We start from the raw sequence: 7,644 nt of genomic DNA, 5'->3' as shown, positions 1-7,644 counted from the left end.
TAGCTAACTAGTTAATATAGAAGTAACATTACCTATTAGCTGCGTGTAACACGTAGTTACAGCTTTGATATTTTACTGCAAAGTTTTTCTCTCTTTAGACTGACTATATTTTTAAATGGATACATAAAACCAGGTACTTACTGAGTAAACTGAGATAATGTAAAAATATCCAGTGATTTATCAATATGGTTGACATTACCTCTACATTCGGGTGGTTATTTTTCCTTTTAAAAGGAAAAAGGATGATGACAAGATTATTAAAGTTTGAAATTTTTGTCAAAATAATTCCAAGTGATTTTCCAACCTATTTCTAACTATATTAGTTTTCTTTATACGCATAAATTATTTCTATTTCCAACGGAGTCCCTTTAGACTGGAAAAAGAACTGTTGATCGAAGCAGGAGATGGATACACAAAGCGACAATCACTAGAACTCTGCACAGGAAAGACTGAGGTTTCAGACCAAGAAAAACTCCACTTCTGCAAAGGAACCACCTTCAAACCAGACTGAAGTATGTAAAGATGACCTGAAGAAAGATTATTTATACTGGATGAACATCCTTTGGTCAGATGAGATGAAACTCCATCTCTTTAAAGAGATGCTGCTATTGTTTAAAGAAAGTAGGGAGACGCGAACAACCCACAGAACAATGTCCACAGAGTGAAACACACTGGTGAGAGTATTATGCTGTGGGGATGCTTGTGTTCCAGACCCAATGCTTGTGTCTGGAACTGGGAATATTGTCCAGGTAGAAGGAATCATGAAGAAAGAAGGATGTGTGAAGATTGTGAAAGAAAACTTCAAGCAGTCAGCAGCAAAACTGTGACTTTGTCCCCCAGCACAACAACGACCCAAAACATACATGCTCCTGGCGAAGAATGACCTCCAGAAGAAAAGGGGAGCATTAATGACAGGCCTACACAAAGCCCTGACTTGAATCCCACTAAAATTTGTAGGATAAACTGAAGACCAAGGTTCATGCCAAAAGATCATCAAATCCTGACGAGTTTGGGAGATTTTCCAGCAAACGACTGCAGGCTGTTAACTATCAAAAGGGATACACAACTGACTATTAGCTGATAATTCTGACCTAGGTAGTTTTTCTTTTTTTGTGAAATAATGTTTCTGTGTGTAAATTAAAATAATGTAGGCATCCAAGATACAATTGGGACATTTGGAAAAGCTGTGTTAAAAATCTCTTGGTCTGTTTAACAGAACTTGGAAACTGTGTTTTTTTAAATTGTTTTTTAATTGCGATTTTTACAGGCTGGCTGTAGAAATCAGTTTCTAAGTAACATTTCTATGTTGGAACATCTGTGTGTATAACCAATGCATATTTCTCTTCGTAGCCAAAGAACAAGTACAGTTTTAATTCTTGACAGAATTTCAGTTTTTAGTTGAGTTTATCTGTTAAAAAGGCTTGAGAACTTTTGAAAGGTTCACTAAGAAATGCTGTTACATTCATTCAGTGAAATGTTTCAGTGCTTTGGCTGCTCGCATTACACTTTTCCCTCTACTAGATAAATTGTCTTTATGAGCCTGCTGAAAAACAGCAGGGCCTTTGATTAAACATTGTAACTCAGCAGACAAAGTGAAATGGCTCATTGAGAACAATGTGAAGAAAGAAAAACAAGTCTGAAACACTGATTTGCACGCAATCACTTTGGATGTTTAGAATCAAAACTGTAACAAGGATAAGCAGGGCTACAATCTGCAGAAATTTATGACGATGGAACAACAGGGAGGAGGCGTGTTTGTTTGTGTGTGGGAACCGTGTTTAAAGTCTCCTAGCTGAGCTGTGACGTACTGGCTGGGTGGAATCGGCCTCCTGGCAGCAGCCTGCCAGCATGCCTTGGTGGTGTGAAACAGCAATACAACAAAAAGACCCTCAGTGGATGATAAACAGTCTGGCTAGTAAGCATTGTGCAAATCAACAGTGAAATCGGTCAACATACTGTGTGAAAATTTTGTGTGGATTGGATGTCTTGCTTGGGAGAGGAAACATTTCTGATTTGTATTATCTGATTTAGCCTGACTAGTGAATGAATTTGACAAAGTGAACAAAAGCATTTTAGCCTTCATTAGAATAGGTTTCATTCATTTTAACATCAGAATAGTTCTACATATAGACAATAAACCTGCTGCTGACTGTTAACAGCATGTCTCTAGGAAATGCTACTCTGTCAGTCTGTCACATCAACAATTGTCAGACACATCGGTCAAGACAGAAATAGATTTCCTTTCTTTTTTTCTCTTTAATAGCGCCAACAAGTTCACACATTCAAATGACTTAACAACTGTTGTGTGCCATGAAATTTGGTAGACACATCATGTCATAATACACCCGATGCCATTTTTCAGATGTTTGACTCATGTTTGACTGGACAGACAAAACCCAAGTTGGGCAGTTTTATGTAGGTTTAAAGATTTTATATTTTTATATTTTACCTTTATATCTGTTTTTTAATGTTATGTGCATAATTATTAGATCTTAGTGTAGACAAAATGCATGTGACATATAGCTCAATATTGTGCCTCATGGTGGCTTGGGAGTCAACTGATGGGAAATACACAGGGGAAACAGGTCTTAAGTTTCAGAATGGGGAAGCATGGAATGAGGATTAGGCGGGGAAAGCAGACTGCAAACAACATTCATAGCAAAAGAGGCTCTAGTCAGTTGTCTTGTTTAGAGAACACTATAGTGGGGCTGTGAGTCTTAAGCCAGGGGCGTTCCAGAACAAGTGGCGTGCGTGTCATATCAAAAATGTAAAGGTAGATATTTTAACTGTGATTTCCAGAGAGCACAAGAGACTGGTGGGGGGTAATATGGACAAGATTGTTGCCACTTAGAGTGGAGACCCGGAGTGGGCGTTCTAACGGAATGTCAAGTTGTTTAGTTAGTTTTTTATGTCCAAAAAACTTTGTTCCTCCCTGGAATAATTTAAAGTTTGGTGAGACACGGAATCATTTTCACATCAAATCTTGGCTGAAACCATTAAATGAAATAGGGAGGTCTTTTGGTCACTGGGGGCAGGATTCAATGAAATCTTCTTTCTCGCCACAGTATAAACACGTCCCAGTCACAGTTCTTCTGCTACTTTCCTCCAGAGATAGGTGAGACCTTAGAATTGCATTGGTTCAGCACCTAATTCATCATACTCGCTCTCTTTCCATGTTCAGTGAAAGTGGAAGCTATCCACAATGAAGCCTCACAGGAACTATAAGCTTAAGTGAGGCAGTGCTTATGAATGTGGTTGTCCATCCCAATACCCATAGAATCAAGTGAGTGAAGGTAATCAGGCAATACTTGAGCAGCTAATTCACTCCTCGTGTAATTATTTAATCAACGAGAAAAGCCCAATGGGAAGCTTTGTCCTCCCAACTACTGCCCTCAGCCAAAATCCAAACAAATCCATGGAGTAACCCTCCACACTTCTTCCTGTCACAGACTAAATATTTTGGGAGCAGCAGCATCTGAACTTGAACCTTTATCAAATACACATTGAAATTTAATAATGAACTCAGGCAGTAAGAAATGCTAATGAAGCTCTTGCTTATACTAAGTCCATTTGAGTGTTCTGCCCCTTAATTTATGAATAATAAATAACGTTGACAGAAGACGTCTCGTGTAGAGGCGAGATGACAGAGGACTCACTCATGTTCTCCCAGCAGAGCTCCATGAAAGGTAATGGCTCTCTGGATTAGGTACATGTCCGTCGAGTCCATAATCACCAGATTGTTCTCTCATGGAATTGGACTTGACCTGAACTCACACGTAGCACAGAAGCATCAAAGTTTAACAGGTTTAATGCAGACAGCAGAATGTTTGACTCAGACAATAACAACAGAGGGGAGCAGGTGGGAGGGCTGGCTGGGTTTTAGCTGAAGCTTGATCCATAGGTAAGTCCAAAGGTACGCACACGCACGCACTTCACAATGACAATGGGTTTGGCACAGAAAAGAAGTTTCCGACAGAGCATGGAGCCGAACTCCACCTCTACAGTAGACTCAGTGGTCTGGTAACAACTGAAAAATCTCGTCAGCCTTAAGAAGGCAGCAGGTGATGACCGCTTGCAAAACCAGTGAGTTAATCAGCAAACCATTTTCAAGTATGCTTGCCAGGAGGGCTGAAAGGCACAGAGGTGCACCCAACTCTGAAACCAAGTAACAGAGTAAAAATTACTCACACTGACCGGAGAAAGAGGGAGCACAAGCAGGATCGACAGACAGAAAAAGTAAGTCAGCACAGGTGGATGATAACTGACTTTGGTAGCTCCTATTATCATCTGTAGCTCAGGAGGTGGAGTAGGTCATCCACGAATCAGAGGGTTGGTGGTTTGATTCCTGGCTGCATGTCTGAGTATTCTTGGGAAAATAGCAAAGTCCCAAGTTGCTCTCTGATGCGAATATCAGAGTGTGACTGTTTGGTCAAAACCACTTAGGTGTAGAAAAACGTGCTTGTGACTGGGTGAATGAGGCATGTTGTATAAAAGCGCTTTGAGCGATTTACCAGTTACAACCCTCACACATGGTTATAAGCTTTGAGAATTCACTGAAAGTTCTTTTGTGTGGTTTGGGCTCACCATTCATGGGGGCTTCACACTAGAACCCCTGATCCTTTGCAAGAGCCAGTTCAGGTGATTCAGACGTCTGATAAGGATGCCCCTCCACCCCCACCTCCAGATCCCAAAGTAGATCCAGAATACTCTGGGGGGATTATTTTCCAGATACTAGACCCTGAACATAACATTTCATTGTCAAATGCCACTGTTCTGACTTTCTCATCAGCCTACTGCAGTGTGCTGGTGGTGTTAAACTAAAATAGAATTGGTAGTAAACATTATACAGACCCTATGACTACTACACGCTGCCATTATGAGCATGTTACCATGCCCACATACAATATAGCTGCTTTTGATTGTTATAAACTTCAAAAGCATAAAGGCTGTCACACTGTACTTATAGTAGATTATAGTATCGTGATTACAAGGCACATGAAATACCTAAAAGCAGCAATGCAACATTCCTTTTCTCAGATTTTACTCAGAACTCTTTTCCTCGAGTGGTGCTTCTTATAAAATGCTACTTACAACAGTAATCTATTAAACGTCGCACAGCACTTTAAAAAAAAGTAATCTATTACTTTATCTGTTCAAAGTAGGGCTGTCAACGTTAATGCGTTAAAGTGGATTAATCCATCATCACGATTAATTCGATTAAAATCGAATTAATTTGAGTCATTCTGCAGAAGCGCAGAATGACTCAAAGTCCCTGAAATGTCTCTGTCAGCGCATCTCGGGCAGTTTGTCTAAAGCTTGTCCATTCTGCGCTTCAGATTTGTTAAATGCGTTAAAATTTTTTAATCGTGTTAATCATGATGAGGCGTTAACGCGTTAATGTTGACAGCCCTAGTTCAAACTAATTTTTTAACGCTACTCATTACTTGTAGTATTAGCCAGCAACACACATATCTGTACTACAGTTTAATCCAGGGAATTCCCAGAAATACCAGTCAAGACCTTTTCCCAATTCCCAGAAAATGTAATGACAGGAAACAGGAAAAAAAAAATTGGGTGCAACACATTCCAAAAATGTCTATTAATGAATACAAAACCTTGTGGCTAATTAGTAGAAACATTCTCCAACTTCCTAGAATGATCTTGAGGAACTATGTTTGTATGGTAATGCCTCATTCAGCGCCTCAGGCTGCCTGCATCATTACTGCAGTTAGCCTCATACAGGTAGCTAGTACAGGTTACAGGTAGCTAGCAGGCTATTTTGTCAATCAAGCTAAACCCAATGTCTGTTACCAGCTTTGGCTTGCAGCACGGAGGACGGTGGTGCTAAATGCGGATTGTGTGACCAGGTAAGAAGATCTTCAGGAGTGTCAACAAGCAGACTGTGTGATATTTAGAGGCTCAGCATGGCAACATTTCTGAGGAAAGGGCCATAGCAAAGGCTATAATTTATTGCTTTGTTATTACAGTAGATTGAATACATTGTGTTCACAGCCTCACACCAGCAGAGAGGCTGCATGCTGGATGTGAAAGTAGCTCATATTTTACTAATACTATTGAACATAAATTCTGGATTTTTTGGCCTTAATCATGACCTGAATAATTAACATGTCATGTTGTGAACACGTCTAGATACTTCTTCTTGTTGTATTTAGTGCTACTTTAAAAGCCTAAGGCTTACCTTAAGTTTTTATTAGAAAGAAACATGTTTATTCGCTGGTATTCCTATAAAAACTGGCTTCAGTTCCTGGAATTAAAATGGGCTGATTTCAGGAAAAATATTAAACACTTCTTCTTTTGTCTGCTCCTTTTTCATCTCAAAGCTGCTCAAACTGTGTTGTCCCTCTGACATATTAATTTCTAATCTTGTTTATCCTGCTGACTCCCACCTTAACCTTAAAATGTTCAACTCCGCCACCACCAGCTCCTCCTCCTGTGTTTTTGTCAGTGCAACCATCTCCAAACTATACATCATAGCAGGTCTCGCTACCATCTTGTAAAGCTTCCCTTTCACAAATCACCCCTGACACTCCTCTCCACCCACTCTACCCTGCCTGCACTCGCTTCTTCGCTTCTCTTGTGGAGTGTACATTGATTCGGGTGGTTCATCCCATGTATTTAAAGTCATCTTACCTCCAATACCTCTGCTGTTTGCAGCTTTACTGGTACACCTGTCTCCCACACATTCACGCAGATGTATTCTGGCTTGCTGAGTTTACTGAGTTTTGTCCCTTTTCTCTCCAGAGCATAGCTGCTGCTCTCTTTCACCTGTGATCTCTCACTACAGATCACAGTGTCATCTGCAAATGTCAAAGTCCACAGAGACTCCTGCCTGACGTCATGAGTCAACCTGTCCATCACCACTGCAAACACGAAGTGTATCAGAGCTGATCTCTGATGTAATCCCACCCCCACCTTTGACCAATGTGTCACTTCTACTTCAGCAACTCGTTCCCATATCTTCATGTTGTGGCTCACCAGCTTTATCCCTCTGTAGTTACTCAGCTCTACACATCAACCTTGTTGTTGGAAATTGGTATAATACATTTTTTCGCCTTTTTCAGGCATCCTGTCACTCCCCAAGATTATGTTAAACAATCCGGTTAAAAAGGATATCTCCTACCTGTACTAGTATGTCATCTGAACCAACCCTTTCCACTCTAAATCCTCTTCATAGATTCTCTCACTTCCTCCTTACAAATCGTCTGCACTTCCACTAACTATCCTCCATCCATCCTCCTCTCACTCTCATTTTCTAAATTCATTGGCTCCTCAATCTACTTTTTCCATCTTTTCAACACACTGTCTTCACTAGTTAGTACAGAGGTTCCCAAAGTGTGGGGCCCACCCCCTAGGGGGGACGCAGAGCCATTGCAGGGGGGGCGCGGCATGAAAAGGAAAAAAAAAAAGAATGCTTGGACACTGCTAGCATAATGGACAGGTTTTTGACAGGGCTCCCACACAAACGCAAAGCAGGGGATTAAGCATCGCCAAATATGTCTCCAAACCAAAGACTAGAAAATATGATGAAGCCTATCTTGCCTTTGGCTTCACCTGCACAAGTGCCAAGGTAGGTCTCTGCGACAGAATTAGTTTTCCCTGCGTCGGGAGCACGCTCTGGGCTCT

This window comes from Pelmatolapia mariae, linkage group LG5 (assembly GCF_036321145.2).
Source record: "Pelmatolapia mariae isolate MD_Pm_ZW linkage group LG5, Pm_UMD_F_2, whole genome shotgun sequence".
NCBI classification, from domain to species: Eukaryota; Metazoa; Chordata; class Actinopteri; order Cichliformes; family Cichlidae; genus Pelmatolapia; species Pelmatolapia mariae.
This window is presented reverse-complemented; position numbering follows the sequence as displayed.